General features: G+C 43.2%; 1 protein-coding gene across 4 annotated transcripts in view; it reads right to left on the bottom strand.

Moving 5' to 3' along the window:
• Nucleotides 1-19,875, bottom strand: part of NHS (NHS actin remodeling regulator) — a 264,862-nt gene that overhangs the window by 27,046 nt on the left and 217,941 nt on the right. The gene's annotated exons all lie outside the window — the stretch shown is intronic.

Below are 19,875 nucleotides of genomic sequence, written 5' to 3'. Positions count from 1 at the left end.
TCCCCCCAGATAACACTGGCCATTATCTTCTCTGTGTTTCCACACCACATTACACAAGTCAGCATTTAGAAAATGTGCTTTTGCCATATTGCAAATGGCTCTATTGAGGCAAGGAGGTGCAATGGTACTGTATTGGTCTTAAATATATGGACTAAAGGGATAATAATCTTATAGACAGCAAAATGAAAGCACAAAGAAGCTGTGCAACCTTCCCACAGTGACATTTTGAGCAAGGGCAGAGGGAGGAATGGGTCTTCCATTTACCGATTCTCCTGCCAATATGCTCTTTCACTACATCATGTTACACATGACTGATTTCTGACACAGGTTGCTAGCTCGTTCTCTTCCAGCACGTAATAATTGAGATTAACTGCCCGCCATGCTGAGCGACTTTAACCGTGACTTATCAAAAGATGTTGCCTTAATAGACGGGGACTTGTAAAGGACAGGAACACTTCAACTCCTCTACAGAGAAATCCCAGAGTTCTGCCTCTGAAAGTTTCATGAACTAAGTCCACTAAAGGTTTGAGAGAATTTCTCAGGAAACCTCAGCATACGCAGTAGTTAGCTTTCCAAGCACCAAAGCAGGAGAGGAGGGTCATACCAGCACTCTTCCCTAGCAAGATGCACAGAGCAGGCTTGTTCTCTCTGTGCTCAGCAGCCCACCTAATGCAGCACAGTGGGAGGCCATGCCAAAGAAAGAGGTTTGCAGCAGGATGTCCACAGCAGTGTGTTGTCTCCAGCCAAGGAGCTATCACATTTTGGGGCTCTCATGTATTTTCCATGTTTTTACACTCTCCGACCTGCAGGAGCAGTTGCCATTTTTCAACAAGGAGTCAGCGCAATCTGCAGAGAGCTGCCCTCTGTTGGGGATACTTTACTCTAATGCAAAACAACATTCACTTGGGCTGAAAGCATACCAGTGCTTTGTATAGAGAAAGGAACTGGGAAAGTACAGTAGGAGCAGAAGGAGGAAGCAGACACAAGAGAAGATACCTAGGAACTATTCTGCCATGTGCGGCATGCTGACAGATTTTATCTGTTTCTTTGCTGAAAAAAAAAGCACCTGTTCACAAAACCTTGTGGGTGTCATGATGGGAGTAGTGGTATAATATAGTGATAGACCTGCCGAAGATCAGGGTCTCAGGGCATCACCAAAGGGACTCTAAGCTCTGTGTCCAGTTGGCAGCCTTGCCTTGCTGCTCAGTGGATTTTTGCAGGTGAGGTTTCACTCAGTTTACAGCAAGTTTGCAGTGCCGCTCTGTGCAACTGGTCATGGCGTTACTGCAAGGAAAGGCACCAGGGTGAAGAAAAAAATGACTGAAAGTGCAGGAGAGTTGTAGGGTGTTTGTTCATGAAGAGGATTTACTGATTAAATCACTGACATTGTAATAGCATTATGTTGCCACATCACAAGCAGAGCTTTTGATGGCTTGTCTGTCTCACAACTGCATTAGGTGAATATTTCACTAGCACTATGACTATTTTACAGACTGGGTACTGAGACACAAAGCAACCTGCCCTGATCCTGTTCTGAGCCACGCTGCCTCCTTGGAAGTCTAGGACAAAAATCTGTGATAGTAATAATACTGCACCCATTCTTTCTGACACTGAGGACATGTGATATTCATGATCACAAATTGTACCCTGGAGGCTAATGAAACAGCAGGCACAAGCAGTTCCTTCCTACTTCCAGAAAAAAAGTCTGTCTAGACTGAAGCTCCAGTAGTTGCCTTTGACAAAGCTCAGTGAGTGAGTGGAAAGTTTTACCTACTCATGAAATGTTCAGGCATTTCATTGGACTAGAATAGATTTCCCTGCAAAGTTTAACTGGTAGGAAGCTCTTCTGGCTTTGGCAGCAGCGTTTTACAAATAAGAAGAGTAGGAGTTGGGTTAATATACTTTGTGTAAGACTTAAAAATGAAACCAAACTAATACAATTCTGCTACACACTTGCTGTTGTAGACACACTGCTGTTTGAAGATAAAATAGCATGACCTCTTAGCATCCAACAAGACTCCCTTAGCCAGCAAACCTGGCAGAGCTGTGCTTAGTGCTGTACCAGAAGAAAAATAAAACAGAAATACATTGCTTATCTTCAAATGATAGGGCACTAAGAAGCTTACAGTACCCTGTGCCATGGCTCCAGCCAGCATGCATCCATATCTTTTTGCCTTTCCCTGCAGGAGCTCTGATTTGCCGTCTCAAGGAATATGCCCCACTGACACCAAGAAAGCAGAAATCTTGCAGAATACACACTGAACTGATCAGTCCTTTAAAATACTTAAAAGCTGGAGTAGATTTTCCAGGAGGTCCAGAATAGAAACTTAAAGAGCTGGCAAAAGTTCTGTGAGGGGATGAAGGTTCTCAGCCTCCAGTGGGAGAGAAGCTCAGAGGGAGGGAGAAGCACTGAGTAGGGCAAAGGACAATGCTAGCCTAAGGAGAGAAAGTATAAACTCACCATGAATGCAATTAGGCTGGATGCTTGAAGAACAGCATCCCAACCTCAGAGCAGCAAAGCTGTAGAAAAGCCTCCTGGAAAGGGGAAGAAGGGGAAAAAAGCTAACCAGTAAGTGAGAGAGCCTGCACCCTTTCTGAAAGGGATTACCAGATACGATTGCCTACTGAAAGAGGGACCTGCTTCCATTTCAGTCCTTGCACACTGTCCTTTGCACTTGTCCTCCCATATCCTGTACATATTGCCTACGCTCCTGCAACAGCATCTTGCCTGGTCCTCGCTGTTTGGTCATGGGCCCTAGGGAGCTGGGCACCATTGCTGAGAGCTGAAGCCAGAGGCTACAACTAAAAAGCTTCCACTAAAAGATAAAAGCCAACCCTGTGATAGGGTAATTCAGCAGTCAAAGACCACTGGGGTGAAATCTAGAAGACCTGTGCAGTCAAAGATTCACCACAAGTTTCTGCTAAAAGCCTGGGTTAAATATTGAAACTCCCTATGCCTCTGTTCTGTAAAATAGGGATAAAGTATCTCTTTCAGCCAGCACTTCCTTTTACTCAGTCTTTTACACTGCAGGCTGTTTTTACAATGCTGAGCCTGTGCGTGGCTGTAGCCCCTGAGCATCATCATAATACACATAATAAATAAAGCAATACAGAAACTGTAAAGCCACAGTCTTTAAATCATTAACAGCTGGACACCACAGTGAATGAGAAAAAAAGCCCATACAGATACAGGGAATGCTGCATTTCAGGCATCAGCTATAGATTGCTAATGTATTTTTAGTGGGCGCTTTGATCTATTGAGAATATACAAGTGAATCATATAAACTATCATGTTCATTTCATTCCTGAGTTAAAGTAATTGTGTGGGGGGTTTTTTTGTCTTGTGGGATGACAAAATGACAAAAGACCATTTAAATGGATTCTCCATTACATTCTGTGGATCCATTAACATTGGCTGGTTTCCTGACAACCGATGTCAAACAGACATACACTAATGGCTATTCTCATGAGAAGATTTTTGAAGGTTTCCAAATAGCTGTTTTATCAAAGTTGATCATATTTATCATTTATAGACCCTTCTCAGCTTCACATCCTCTCATTCACTCTCCCTCCCTCCTTCAGCAAAGCAGAAAAAGGATTCTGCCATAGCAGAGCTGGATGCTTGAAGGTTGTGCGGCTTTAGTGCACTCAGGCATGGTTGTTCTAATAATAACACCACAAAGGCCAAGCAAGAAAGATTTCTGCTCTATTTATTTGATAGATCCAGGGGTTTCCCCCCCTCCAACTCCGTCTGCTTCTCTAGACACTTGCCTCCTCCCCTCCAGCTCCTTCTGTTTCTCAACTTCTTATTAGTTCTTTCTGTATTGTAATTGCTATCAGGTGCCAGGGAGGGGGAGACGGGGAGGGATGTGGAGGGTAGGTAGGTGGTGGGGGAGATCATTTCCTATGTTAAGCAGTTTGAAGAGAAAATACAATTTGGCATAAACTGTGAAAACGTGTGCAGCCTGGAGGGGATTTGAGTGGCAAGCAAAGAAGGTGCCTACATACTGAGGGACAGAGCCCAGAGCTGTCACACCCTGAGCTCCTGCTCAAGCAAACCCAAACCTGCAGCTGTTGAATCCTCATTAAAGTATCTGAAATTCAAAAGACAAATAAGCACAATTAAAAAGGATCAGACTAGCAAACAAGCCTATTCCAAGGCCCAATTACTCTTATGAGAGGCTCTAATGACACAGGCCCTTTGCAGGAGCTGCAAAGAGCTGGGGGCTGCACACCCAGCAAATCTCCACCACTCCTCCCTGCACAGGTGTGGGATGCTCTTGAAGGCTGCTGTGGCCAGCAGCACCATACCAGGCCCTGCTTGGGAAGCCCTTCTGATCCACTGTCAATGTGGCCGGCCTGTCATTTTTAGCAAATTACATTTTTTTTCCAGGCATTTTAGGTAAAAATTGAGACATTTTTCTTGTGATTCAATGTTGTAAGAAAGCTGTATGTTCACCCAGATTTGCATAAAGAGGCATATACCAGTAGCAGAGTTCAACTTGATCAAACTTCCATACCTCCTGCTCAGGTCAGCAGTGAGTTACTGCCTGCTAAATTCATGCGAAAATATCACAAGAGAATTAATTCTGAGAAAGACCAGATTATCTCAAAGACTAGGCAGTCTGGCAACACATCCAACTTTATCATGCATTTTAGTGCATAAATGTTTCATTGAGGCAAGTGCTGAGTCTGATGTGAATTTTATTTATAGCCCTGAATGTCTCTTATGTATGCTTCCCCCAGGTACTCGTGTCTCCACTATAACACCCAGGGGGCTTAAGCCTACAAGGCTGGTAAAAATCTACAGTCACTTCTCTGCTGTACATGTCCCACATGCATCAGCAAGCTCAGTACTTTCCAAGTGGCTCTCTCTGCAGCTGTTGCTTCACAGTGATGGCACAGAGGGTGCCAGGGCTTACTCAGCAGGGACACAGGAGCCTGGAGGTGGGACAGTTGCTGTTTTCTACAATCCTGCTTCCTCCCAACCATGTACCAGACATTTCCCCCGGGTTTTGACCTATTTGCCAATGGCAAACCTCACCAACTGGAACCACAAATAGCTGTTTGGATGATCTACCTTCCTGTCCGATCTTTATTAAGGATTGAAAAATGCCCATGCAAAGAGAGTGTGTTGGCAGGGCTGGTGTTCCTTGCAAATAAAGCACCTGGCTCTTCATCGTTTCATCACTCAGCTGAGCAACGGCAACCTCACCATAATTTCACCAACTACCTACAGTGACTACCGCCTACAAGCATGGACATGCACACAATTTCCCTCACACCTCTAGACAAAAGGTACCAGGTGACTGGAGCCAGAAATTCAGACATACCCTGGTGCCCTCAAGAGCCCTATTCAGCCTGGAGGGGCCAAGATGCCCTTTCCCCACCAACGGGAAGAAATAACTTCTGTCCATGTCAGCACCAGAGCAACGCCTGAGAGTGGTGGCTTTCTCTTCTGAAGCTCTTTTTCTGTGGGGGACATTCAGTGATGGGAAGAGGACGTATGCTCTGGCCTCTTGGCACAGTGGGTGCTGCTGAGGACCCTGACTGTGTTTCCCTGTCTTCTTCTCCCCTGGGTAGCTGTGTGCAGTCCAGCTCCCCCAGGAGATGTGAGAGCTGAGGCAGGTCCTACCTAGACCTTAACAGAGCTTTCTAAGTGTGCTTCTCACATAAGACAAGAAGTTAGTTCCCCTTCTTGGTCGCATCTTTTGTTCCTGCTTTCCTGGTGTACTCCGATGTTCGTGAGGGCGCTGTTCATTGCAGACATTTCCTTTTCACACCTCACAGCACCCACTGTCACAGGGCTGTGGGTGACTGATGCCCCATTTTGGGTCATTTGCTCCTTGGTTACTTCTCTCTGGGAGCCCATGATGGAAAACATGGCTTGTATTGGCTTTGAACAGCACTATTTATTATTGCTATTATCGCAGAAGAAACCCAAATGATTTCTGAGGATTTTCTGCCCTGTGTAACTGGAGTCCAGGATGGATGTGAGGAGCCAACTCCAGTGGCACAGGCTGTGAGACACAGCTTGGGCAGCCAGTCTGCACCTGAAGCCTGGATCACCACATCTGTCCTGCCACCAGCATTCACGTGTACAAATCAAAGCCATCATGACTGCGTCTACACAGGCTGCAGCTGCCCTCCAGACAAACAGGAGAGGAGACATGACAAAACAAGTTAAGTCTTTAGCTACGTGTGGGCAACAACATGAGCACAATTACTATTCTGCTCTGCACTCATGGATGGACAATTTAGCAAATTTTTCAAACTCAAGCAAAAAGGCAGAAGCTTCACTGACAGCAGAAACTGTTGAGAAAGACCATGATCTTTTATGCTGTTCGCGCTGTTTTATTTCTTGCCAATAAAGTGAAACTTCACACATTTCAACCATGGTTTCTTAGTGCACTCCTGTCACATTTTCTGCCTCCCATTATGCCACACATACAAATAACAGCTATTCAGGCGAAAAATGGTCAAGTGGACAATAAGCTGCCTGTATTTGGTGTTCGGTTATCTGGAAAGATTAAAATACTGGAAACCATATGATTTGGATGTCATTTCCATGTGCAGATCCTTGAATTTTGCAATTACCTGGTATTCAGTTGACTGGCACAAAACCAGACATAATTCAAGAGGGCTGGGAAGTGTATGGTTCTTACACATGTAAGAAGATTAGGTTGTTAAGCAATATGCACTTATGTGAAGAGTACCACATGCTAATCCCATTCTTGGCTTTGCTGCTTTCAGTCACTGCTGGTGGTGTTTGAACATATTTTTAACTACTTTTTCTAACTCTGTCAGATAAGTTACGGTGGCCAGAATGCGACTTGATATTTCAAGGTGTTTCAAAGCTGTCACTGCAGGAGAGACAATAACCTCTCAGAAATACAAAGCATTTTATATGTTCAAGCCGTCATTCTTGTGACGTTTTATTCCTGTTTTACATGGCCTTTAAGACTGCCCTGCAGGGCAATCATAAAAAAGACAGACAACACAGGAGTCCTGCCTGGCAAGCTTGAGGTTGCCATTAGGTTGACTATTCTGCAGGAGTATTCATTTCATACTCATTTCAGTTTGCTACCATGCTCCACAAGAAAAAAAAAAAGCTAACAAAAGCTAACCAAAAAGCCAGTAAAGTAGTGAAGGCATAAACAGTGTTAAAGAAAAACACAAACCAAACTAGTTTAAAGTTACTGGACCTAATGGTAAGAATGGATGGTTATAGCAGGGATGATATGACATCACACACACACACACATAACACGTTTGTGTACACACACACTAGACAGCATGTAACTGAAATCAGACTCTCAAGACAGCCCTTTCAATCCTGCATGCTTAATTAGTTGAATGCACTTCTTTCAATTTGATGCACTTTCAGCACTTGTCAACACAGATTTCTTCCCATGCTGACCCTTCACATTACTCCCACTCCAGATGTGCAGCAAGATAAAGTCTCTTATCTCTGGCAGTGTAGTGTGTGGTCTCTATAAAACACTTTGCAAGACCATTCTTAGATATCCTTTGCAATTCTTTCTCTCTCTCACTGCTTCTCTATTTTTCTCCTGCACTGACGCAGCCCAAACCACTACTAAGCGTGCTCAAGCTGCTCCAGCAGGTCACCATAATGCTCTCCCATCAGAGAGAAGTGTTCCCTAATATCAACATCACTGTGATGTTGTTCTCAGATCAGTCCCCCTGATTTCACATGCCAGCACCCAAGAACAAAGTTTTACAAAATTCATTTACTATTCTACCTGCCTTGGTAAATGCTTAACTTCAGAATGTTCCAAAAAATACACCCTCACATTCCCCAGCTTATAGACTTTTTTGTGATAGGTCAAACAGTGTTTTAGCAGCAGTTTTACTGTATCGTGAGTACTCTTGCAGTCCAAACATTCAATTGCCCTGCATATTTCTATCAGAACATTTACACCTAAAGTGGTCATTTTCCAGTAATAGCTGGGGATCCTCCTCACATATTGGAGCACCTATTTCCACATCAGCATCCATAATACAAACAACCTCTCTATGTTTGCAAACATACAGACCACCTGTAAAAGACTGCGAGCCTTGAAAAAGCATGCTGAAAGATGACCTGACATAGAATACGCTGTGTTTGCTTTATAAGGAGATAAGATTCAGATGACTTATTCCAAGTACAGCAAATATATTTTTGTTTCCTTGAAATCTTCATAAAACACAACCTTCCATCAAAGCTCCAAGAGTTAGTCTCCATCAATCTCCCCACCTTCTCCGTTTGGCTCTCAGAAGTGGCATTTATCATCAATTATGCCAGCAGTGCTGTGATACATGTACCTGTCTCCTGGATGGCAGGTTGAGGGCATCAACTTATTCTCTGCAGGGTATCAGAAGGCCATCAGTAGGTATCAGAAGGCCATCAGCTTTTGTTTACTGCTGACCTGTCCTTCATTCAAGCTGATAACATGTATGAAAAAATGCCCTATATTCCCATTGCTTCATCTTGTTAATCCCTGATGTGTCTCCCAACAAGTAGCCATTGTTTTGGAAGGGTAACACATATGCTATAGTGGAAAACCACTGTGAAATGTGAAAAGCAAAACCAGACCAAAGACACAGGTTACATTTTGTACCTAGTATAAAAGTACTTGGGATGTTTTTCTGGTTCTAGTTTGACCCTCTTGCCTTCAGCAAACTGCATGGGGAAGCCAGTATCTGAGGTTGGAGGCTGCTCCCAAGTGAAAAACAAGACTGAAGAGTTTACACAGAAAAAGAACAAGATGGGCCCCTCTTCCCTTCCACTGGCACTGCAAGTAGGCTGAGAAATCAAACCTCCAAAAGTTAGGAACAACAAGCCATGTGTTAAGAGTAGAGGTGCTGTCTCGTATTTCACACTTCTTCCTCCCCATCAGTCTTTTTCAGCGTGCTTGGCTAGATGCCCTGAATCCTGCTTGACTTCAAGTTGAGGAAAGCAGCAACAGTTTCTTTCAATTATATTTAGTAAGTACTATGCTACTATTGCTACACGTGTTCTTTTGAATTACTCACAGACATCTGCGAGAAGACAGAAAGTCAATCATCTTGGAGGGACCAACAGCAGCTCTATTTTCTTCCCCTGGTGAAACATTCTTCCTGCTCCTGCAGCTCCATCAGTCCTTTCCTGTAGAGGGACTCAGAGACCTGGTTCTGTCTCAGGCCAATAATTGTCTTGAGGTCATGCATGTCCCAGGAAGCTTCCTCCCTGTAATTGGTAAGCCAACGTATTTCTTGCGGCAGGCAACAAAACTCACATGAATGACTCCGTAAGGTTATTCCTGAACCACCCTTATGGTGTCTGGGCACAGGGATGCAGTTAGAGATACAGCCACCTCACTGTGTTGCTCCTCTGGGTCTTTTCAGGAAAATTCTTCCCCAAACTCAGTTAATACCCAAGTCCTCCATCACCAGACCTCTCAGATACTCATTTTGCCCCTGGCCTCCCAAGTGGTTTACTTGAAGCCCAGTTTCAGACAACAGGCTGTGAACTGGGCCTGCAGAGCACCAAACCCATGAAAAGGCTCTGGGCCAGGAGGAGAGTCCTATTTCAACACTGTCAATCAATATCCCTCTCCAGTACCACTTCTGACAAGAGCTGTACGTAAAACATTAGAGCAAATGGGGCTATAAGGGTTTAGAGAGCCACTCTGAGAAGCCAGCTAGGAGGAAGTAACATGACTTGCTGACCTGCTGAGTTTCACTTGAAACAACATTGAACACAGTGTTTTTTGTTTTGCAAGGGGAGGGAGAGCCACCTGAAAATACAGATTTCCACTCCCTCCCCTTCTATACTTTCTCAAAGGAATTGGTTTTAATGAAGAAACCTGCTTAAGGACGGATTCTTGTTGGCCTTGCAAGTCCCCTCCACCCTGCCCTGCACTGCCAAGGACATGTCTCAGCACCACTCCCCGCTAGGGCTCCAGCCTCTCCCCTCCAGGCTTTTGGGGCTTGAAGTTAGCCCTTAATCTGTAAAGCAAAGATGCGTTATAATATACTAACGGAACTGTATTACTTAGAGTACTTTCTATACACATGTATACAAAGCCACTGAAATATACTGGATTACTTTTTAAAAGGAACCCATCCAAATAGCATTTGGTAACTGGATGTCTTTGTCAGTGATATTTCATACCTAGACTGTGGGATGAATAACTTATGTCAAGATAAGTTATTTTCCCAGTGTTATTATTATTTGAATAACATATTCTCAGCTTGCTCACCTTAGGCACTAACATTTTTTTCTGCAGAGTTGCACTGTTTTTTTCTACTGTATTTCAGATACTTGCTTACCTAAAATGGTTCACAAGCCTCAAATGGGAAATGATAGCTTGCAAATTTAACTGAGGGGTAAGCGTTGTTACCTGTATCCCCCTGTATATCCCTGCAGAATATGCAAGCCTGTTACCATGCCAGCTACGGAGGCCCTACAAGTCATGCTAACCCACTAACCCCCACTTTGAATATAGGCATCACTCCCAATGACAACTAGCACATGAAATGCATCATGAAAACATTTACTTCTTGTAAAGTGTCATAAGGTGTTAATAAAGATCATAACATAGACTATCCTTTATTGTTATGGCTAGTATGGCTTTATGAGCCAAAACCATATCCTATTGTTTGTACTCACATTTATATTGTTAAGTCACATACTTATGCAGAAAACCTAATTGAGTTCTGATGGGATTTCTGAAAAACCACAACTGCTGAAGAGCTACAGGGTTTGTCAGATGTTGCAGGGGTGTGGACCACTCTCCGTGGAGATTTGTTACCCAGAACAAAATAGCAAATAGCAAATTCTTGAACATTTGTAACTCATCTGCCTTTGTGTGCATGTTGGACTGAGTACAAGGTGGTTTTCAACACACTGGCTTTAGCACAGCAAATGCACAGAGTGGCAAACAATTGCTTGCTTAACATCCATATAAAATCGCTACCTTTTAAGTGTGGGCAGGCATTTATTGTGACCATGTACTGAGTACTGCGCATGAAGCAGAAAAAGGCAGGGTGAAATGGGTACTTTTTCGCTTCAGCCAGTCAAAACCAGAATGTCAGGTGTCACCACCTACTGGTAACTATCAGAAATACCACCACGGAATGGTGCCGACTGCGGCGCTGGGCAGGAAGCCTTCAAACTCTCCATTGAAAGCAGTGATGAAAATGAAATAAAGAGAAACTGCAGGAAATAAGCTGCAGGGAAAAAAATCCACAGGAAAAGAAATTAAACCAGGAAACACTTTCAGTAAAGAAAAAAGGAAAGGAAAAAAGGAAAAAGGGGAGAAGGACATCGTCATTAAAATGACCATGCAGAAAGTGTAAGTAAAAAATGGGGCTGTTGAGTAGCAAACAGTGTTTGACCTTAATGTATCATGTATTGAGTGGAATGGTGAATCAGGGGAGACAGCACTCCTGGGACTTAGATTTGCTCACAAGGAGCAAAGTTGACAACATTTCCAAACATAAGGAAGCAGGCAACAGCAAGTCATCACAAAAGTAACTTCTCCCAGGGGAGATTTGTCTCCTTGGAGAATTTCTGTAGTGAACAGATAGACTCCTCACTGATTTTGAGTACAAATGAGCCTCAGAGAGCTCTGAATAGTCCTCTGGCAGAGCCTGTCCCCTTCTGTTCACTGTGGAAGGACCATGAGAAGACAGACTGTGCTGAGCCTCCATGCCCCAGCAGCACATGCACCAAGAGGACAGGTGCTGCCTTTACAGGTTAGCAGGATTGCCGACTTGGAAACAGTCTGTGAAGCTATGGGTGGGAGTTTACTTGCTGAATATATTTAATGGCAAAGTAAAAAAACAAATTTGGGTCACAACCGAGGAAGCTAGCAGGGTATAATGTGACTTTTAACTCAAAAGGTGAAGCATTTCCTGGGAAACTGAATAAATACACTAATCTTTATGATGAGGGGGGTAAACACACTTGGAAATGTGGCACAGTGAGCTGGACCAGCGTCAAATTTTGCTGTCCTTGCTTTGTCCTTTCTGAATTGTGGCTCTTCCTGACTTCTCTGAACCCTTTGGCTACACTGGGACATCAGGTCTGGCCCTAATCACCTCCCTCCCACTGTACTGCCTTCTCTCTGCATCTTTCTTTCTGTGTGGATTTTCCAAGCTGCGTTAAAAAAAGAAGTGCTGGAAGAGGTGCCAGACTGCTCTAGAGGCTGAGATGCTATACATGCTGAACAGTGAAAGGCAGACGACACCCACAGATACACTGCAGCCCTGATCTGGCAGGATGCTGTCTGGGGGAAGGTGGCAATCAATCCTCACATTTTATCATCTTCCGTAGCATCTGCCAGCATGGGGGGAGGGGGAGCCACTCCTGCCAACTTTTTTTATAGCATGGATATTGTTCGCAAAGTTGAAGACATTTTATATACAAATACAGATCAGTTCACAGCCATCTGGTTTTTTTCTATGTAGTGTCTAAAGCATCGTAAGGGTGTCACAGAGAATATGAAAACAAGCTCTTACCTCTGCTGCTGAACTTAAGATCGTTAAAAAAAAAAAAAAGGAAAAAGAAAAGGAAAAGAAGAAGAAAATATAGAAGTTGGTATGCAATGAGACAGCCTTTTCCAATGGTGGTTGCCTAGGCTGCTTTTGTTTGGAGACAGTCTGGCCTGGTGGGTGGATGTGCTGGCACATCCTCCCTCTGGTGTGGGCCGAGTCACCTCTTGGCCTTCACAGCCATCTCTTGTCCTCCCATGGACCTCTTAGCCTTTTTTACATTCTTTTACTTTTGTGTCTTAAGGGCAGAAGTCATCCTCTACACTAAGCATTTGCACATACAATAATAGATACTGTGCCAATCCAATAATACTTAATTGGTGGGTTTCTTTAGGGTTATATTCTTCCAGATAAAAGTAGTCTTGCTTATTCCCTGCCGGAACATGTTCTGAACCTTTGCAGATGGGCTGTGGTTTGTATTGCTTGGGCTGCAGTTTTGGACCTACATGCTTTTGCAGCACAACCAAACTCCACCATTGACAAGCAGCTCAGAAATGCTGGCCTGGATAAGCAATGGATAGTTCATTATTCAGAATTAACCTGCCATGGTCAGTGAATAAAAAAGAAGCAGCCTGGTGTCCTGGTTTATTCCCACCAGAGCTCAGATCCACATGGCGTGGAAAGATGCACAAGTTCACTGATCATCTGCCATATTCATTGTCACTTGGGGTTTTTTAACTACTGCATTTAAATCACATCTAATTCTGATAAATCGAGATTGCTTCCCTGACTTGCCAGTTTGATAATTTCATCTTCATGCTTGTTCACATTAGTAAGTATTGATTTCCTGTGGGATGCAGTATGTCTTCGTATAGTGAGTGAGGGTTTGGTGTGCTTGCCAATATTTCTGTCACACAGTTATTTCAGAAGTTCAGGTATTGTCTACTTAACATGCTTTGATTTTCTTAAAGAATAAAAAAAAAGAGATTCTGTGCAACAGCACAAAAAGATGAAGTATCTGAAAAGTGCAGCCGCTACTTATGAAAATGTCAAAGATTAATTCAAGAAAGATTCATGTTGGTTATCTTTTTTTCCCTTCTATTAGAGTCCTGATTCCTTTTGTCTGCAATATTTGCACAATAGAAACACTCCAAATATTGCAAAGCTTCCTCACTCTACAAGGGTCAGAGCAGCCTCTCCACAGTTAGTATAACTCTCCCTATTTTTTGCAAACATTTACACATACTTCTAGGATGAAAAAGCTACAACACAACTTCAGCCTGTCAGAAAAAAAAATACCTAAGCTTTGTGGATTCTTGTTTTGACCCAGAAAACAACTTATTTTGCAGATACTTCTACAGGACAAGTTGAATAATTTTCAAGCCTTTAAGAAATTCCAGTTCTATCACAACTGAAGTTACAGCCACAACCATTAATATTTAAGAGTAAGGGAAATATTTGCTAAAGCTATAACTAGAAATTACTCATCTTCCTTCCCCTTTGACGCCCTTCTATCTGTGGTCACTCAGTGAGCGTAAGATGATGCTGTTCCAGAAGTACTGCGGCTACAACAAATCAATGATAACCAAAGTGCCACACACCACTCACAGAAATAAACCTTGAAGCAGGGTCATAGGTAGAAAACACTTTCTCACCCTATTCATGAGCCACTGAGACAGATATATGCCCAGAGCTCAGCTTATTAAAGTAATACTTAAGGTAATTTTTTGTATTAAGAAATTTTTTTTCTGGCGGGGCAAACACAAATGAATTTGTTGCCTACCACAGAACGCACAGCTTTGCAACAGTGCCATCACTGTCTAGTCTGCAAAGATTTATTCATCCCAGCATGGAAAAAACGTCTTTTCCTCCAGCCAACTCTGTACTCAGCCCACACCCTACTGTGAGGCAAAGACCCACTGAACCACGGCTCTAAATTTTCCAGACCTGCCTTTCAGCTGCTGTCATCCCCAGCTGTGTCAGTGGAGACACAGATCATCAGCTAATTAATCCCTCTTTCATATGATGAAATCAGGGAGACTTGGGGCTACCTGTCCATTAGGTACACATCTCAGCAGTACCTAACATTTCCAGCCAGATCCCTACGTAGCATAACACTAGTTTTACCATTATAGCTGATGATGACCAGTTTTATTCTGATTTTTGGATTAGTAATCTTCCATTTAGACTAGATGATCATGGCAGGGAGGTCACTTCCAATTTAAAATATCCTATCCTATCTTATCCTATCCTTTCTAACAGCATGACACAGAATTGTCATGTTTCATGCTTCTGGTTTTGCATCTAAGCTCAAACTCATATCCCAGCCTGACAATTCACCTGAATACAGGAACTCTACATATAGGTGTTGGGAGGTCTTGAGGTGTACAAGGCAGTATATTGTGCATACAAGCTAATTTAGCTCCAGCTGGGGTCATTTTCTGCTCTGAAATGATTAAGGTTCCTTGGGTTTTAAGGCAACAAAATGACTCTTGTCTTTCTACAATACATTATACTAGCAAAGTAGCTGCAGCCATGCTGACAGAACTACATTTTAGCAGTTAGCTTACTCTTCACACTCCCACATTCATCAAAAAGACACGTTATGCTGATAAATTATGGTAATGGCTTTGGCTGGCACAGTTATACTGGTTAAAGATCACACACTGTTCAGAGCCTTGTCCCACACCTTTGCACAAGCACAAATAATCAGTGAAGAGCTTCCGCATATTCATTCAGACATATTATGGGAAACAGCCTTTTAAGTTCAGATTACAAGAAAGAGATAAAAGCGTGGGACACTGCAGTTTTTATTCTTAGCCTCGCTGAGTGCAACTTTCCCCCTCTTGATCCTTCCCCACTTGACCGACTGAGTAAATGCTTCTTCTGCCCAGGAAGTATGAATTTCCACTGAGCAAAGCTGAAACCCTTTTCCTGGGGTCACAAACTACCCTGCAGTTGTCTGAGATTGGCATCACATGCTCATGCACTTTACAGGAGAAAGAAAGCACATTACTGCTTGTGCAGGTTGAATTTAATAAGACTAGGAGGCTACCACTTAAGCACTACACACCTCATGTTTAAAAGGCTTTTCAAGATGTAACAGAAGGGGTTCAGTCATTCATCTTGTATTGCAGCTGTAGCATCTCCAATGGACTCTGCTTCCTCAAAATGCTCATTAACCTGGGCCTCCCGAATCACATCTGCTTGTCTTGCTATTCAAACGGCACAGCTTTAAGTCAATGCCCTTTTTTACAGATCATGAAAGAACATCTTGAGAATAAAATTTACTCACCAAAAACCTGGGAGGAATTCAGCTCAGCAGGGAAATAAAACCATTCATTTTGATCCAGATGACATGCCACCAGAGCTTTTTTTTTAGATTGTTACGACATATTCACTGTTTCATAGTTAATTAAAAAAAAAAAAAGTAAAGTAACGGAATTGTTCTGATACATAGTAAAAAGACAACCATGTGCTACAGTTAAATCCCTAAACCACTGCTGAACAAGGTATAATAATTATTGAGGGGCTGGCTTAACAGTTGGATTTAGACATCTGGGAAAAAAAGGGCTCTGGTAAGGGGGTGCTGACAGGGAGTCTGGGACAGATGAAGTGCAAAGGAAAATAGATCCTTCCCTTACTCGCCTCCCTTACGGTACCTATATCTGAAGCAGGCAGTCTGGAGCAGAGCTGTAGCAAGGTGATAACACAAACTACGTAGTGGCCTTGCTGCTGGCCAGTTGCACAGCAGAAACCCTAGGAGACAGGCATAGGATATTGGCTAGGTTGGGACAGGGCTCGGGCTGCAGCATGAGTGCCACAGATGAACCCCTCTGAGGTCCAAGTGCTACCACAGCACTGGCAGTAAATAATACCTTGTCAGCAGGCCACATTATTGAATAGCAATAACTTTCCATGATAAGTAATTACTGTCACATACAGACCAGACACTTATAAGAGAGAAAGTGCTATAGCTCTTCTTCCTTTATTGAATTGCAGCACTGAAGTTGAGCTTTACTCATCTCCTGGGCTGGCACAAGAAAGCATCCACACGAGCCACACACAACCTTTCTTTTTGCAGCTGTGGGTTGAATCAAGCCATTTGTCATCTCCCCCAGCTCAACAGTGCCATTATTTCTGTGGTCATCTTGCCTGGACAGCAAGCTCTGGGGTATTTGGTTATCCTATGCTCATCCCTGAGACATCCTCTAGCTTCCACTGCCCAGTGGGGACCCAGCTCTGTGAAAGAAGGCTTTCAGCAGCACCCATCTTGGGCAATGGAACAGGCTTACTCTTTCCACAGTCTCCTTGGCATCCCTGAGGCCGTGGGAAACCTCAGGCAAGTTTTATTTTGTTGGGCTTAATAACATGGGCATGGTCAGCACTCTATTTCCCCACCTTCCATGTACATCAAACGGGGACATATCCGTGTCTCTAGATGTTGCGCATGTCGCCTTTTCATTCATAAAAGGCAGCCTGTATCTTTAATCATCACTTTGCCAGAATAATAGCAAAAAAAAAAAAAGCACTTGATTGTGTGGGTTATCAGACACTATTGGAAAAGTCTAGATAAGGATGCTGAAAAACCTTGGCTTATTAGTATTCCACATGCAAACGCTTCCCCATAATCCAGAGTCATCTGTATCCCGGCAACCCTTAAAATTTCATTGTCACTGAATTGCCAGATCTTTATCAAAATATAATTACAGTCTTAATTTGGATGATAAATTTTGATTGCTTGTGCTGTGCCGAAAAAAAAAAATCAAAAAAAAAAAAATCAGGTACATGAGAGCTGAGGTACAACTGTGAGACGTGAGTCTGCATATTCTGACATTGGTGCGTCACCTTTCCTCTTATCAGAAGTTGGGCTCTAACAGATAGCAGTGAGATTATGTAGGGGTAAATAGACAGGGACATGAAAAACCAGTCTTCTAATGCCAACAAATGAAATTTTCACTAAAACCAGGGAGGAATTTAAAATATGCAGCTGCATATGACAATTATCACTATTATGAAGATTATACACTATTATCATTATGAGGCGAATGATGTGCAGCATGGCTGTGAAAACCTGGAAGAAAACACCAGTCCTTCCTGAAACAAGAGGAGATTGTGCAGAACTCACCTTTTCTCCTGCTGCGTTTTTTCCCTCTCCAAACACTGGCAGAAAACAGCACAGCATTTTATAGTTATATCCAGAGGGTTCTCAAAATGCAAGGGTCATAAAATGGCTTCAGGTTTCAGCAGATTGTTCTAGTGTTCATCTTAAACCTCACTGACAGCTTTTAAAAGTGCTCTTAATGACAGCTTTTGTGGTTGATTCATTCCAGTACCATCTTTCTGGCATTAAGAGGTTGCCTGTTAGGAGGCTGGAGGAAAGGGGTGCCATTTTTCAGCAATGATAGTAGAGTCCTGTACATAGGCTACCACCACCTAAACACCTTGTGTCTGCACACTTCAAAGGGCACAAAATAGCTGTTCCTTCAGTTATGTGCTTATGTGAGCCAGCATCTTTAATTCCTTAAAACGACTGAAGATATTAGGATTGATGCATGTATCTCAATAGACCAGAATCATCTGTCTTTACTGTGCACTGTTATAGTGATGTATTATACTTGACCCCACACCAGTCTGCAGCAGATGTAGAACCAACCTCACATATAATCATGTGAGGATACAGTTCGAAATTCCATCACTTGAATTCAACATTATTACGGAAGACATGCTGCTGGCTGGGGATGTACTCTTCTACCTCGCAAGAATTGACATGATTATGAAAATTCTTCCAAACTTAAACATGTAGCCTAAAAAAAGTATCTCAGAGGAATATAACCACTGTCTGCTCTACCCACAGAGCCCAAACGAGAGGAGATGGCCCAGCAGGCAAGCTGTGGAGGTTACCTAGTTTCTGATAGCAGTCCAAATCCACTTCAGTCTTACCCTGTTGAAATGCCAGGGGGGAAAGATAATTACTTGGATGACAATGGCGTAAATGCAATTAGACACTTGACCTTAGTGTTTCTTGGGCACATGCATAGTTTGCTCATTGCTAAATTTGGGTCTGGGAAGTTCTTCTTCACCCCTCCCCCAACAGCCCTCCCCCGAGTTATTTGCATTTGCTCTGCAAGTCCTGATCAGGATCCTTTCCTAGGACAGATGTGATCTCATCCCTAGAAACTGATTTCCTCACCTCCTGTGGGACCTTTGCATACCCAGCCTCAGTCCTCTTTTTAATCTACTCTGTAACTTTGATCATCACTGCATGCATCATAAAATACCTCTTTGACACACCTGTTAATGCAAATTCACTCCCATGGAGCTTTTGTTGTTCTCCCCTGAGAAGACCATGCAATGTGAGAACAACTGGAACAGTAAGTAGATTCTACCACATAAGCATACAGAAGGATTACACTGTGGATTGAAAGTCATACTGTGTCAGAGTTCCAGTATGAAAAATGTGCTTCCTCGTGGGTAGTGGTCAACTACATCACTCAAGTGAAGTCTGTCTCGTTCATAATCCACTGCCACTGCCCTCTCCCAGAGACCACTCCAAACCAAGTGCTGTTTTGATTGGCTTCTGGTGTAAGCAAACACATTTGACAGCTAATAAGACCCAAAGCTCACTGAATCCAGGGAGATACTGCAACCTTTGAAGTCTCTTCTGTGCACTGGTTCCCATTCCCTAACAATCATGTCCATCACTTACATATCAGTAATGCTTTTGCTGACAGGAACAGCAGAAAGTTTTACAGCTGAATGGCTCAGGCAATGAACCATTCTTGTTCCCTTGGTGGTAGGACCTCAATGGGGCTAAGTCATACTGCAGTAGAAATGGAGGGCAGGAGGGAACCATGAGAGAACTATCTGTTCCATGACTTTCCCAATCCTGAAACACAGTTAAAATGCTATAAACAGCAAATGAAGCAACCATCCCCAGACACGTAAGATGCCTCCTATAGTAATTTTTGACTGATGTGTGACTGAACCTGTCCTAAAAATGCCAAAATGCAAAGCCAAGCATAATTCCACTGCTTTAAAGTGGACTGAGCATTTCTAGTCAACCTCGAGTTTACTCTTACTTCCTCTCAAGAAGCCTAAATGAAGGACATCCCGTAAGCTCCATAGCATGCCTGTCCCTGTGCACTTGGAAAGGTCTTCCTAATCTTCCCTGCTGCAAAGTCAGCTGCTTCCTAAGGGGGAAAGCTGCAGAAGTGGGCACACTGGCTGCAGTCACATGCAGCTCCCCTCTACTTTGGGTAGAGGACTCCATCTCTAGTGCTGTGAATTTGTAACTTCTCACCTCAGATGACTTGAGCTGAATCAAGGAATCCAGAACTAGTGCCCTGGAATACTCCAGGCAGAGGGCAGGGAAAATATCTAAGCCCCCAAAGG

Source organism: Neopsephotus bourkii, unplaced genomic scaffold, assembly GCF_033783945.1.
Source record: "Neopsephotus bourkii isolate Nb327-2 ecotype Australia unplaced genomic scaffold, CSIRO-AGI_Nbou_v1 NB_1234, whole genome shotgun sequence".
NCBI lineage: Eukaryota > Metazoa > Chordata > Aves > Psittaciformes > Psittacidae > Neopsephotus > Neopsephotus bourkii.
Note: the sequence above shows the minus strand (reverse complement) of the source record. Positions and strands in the feature narration are given on the sequence as shown.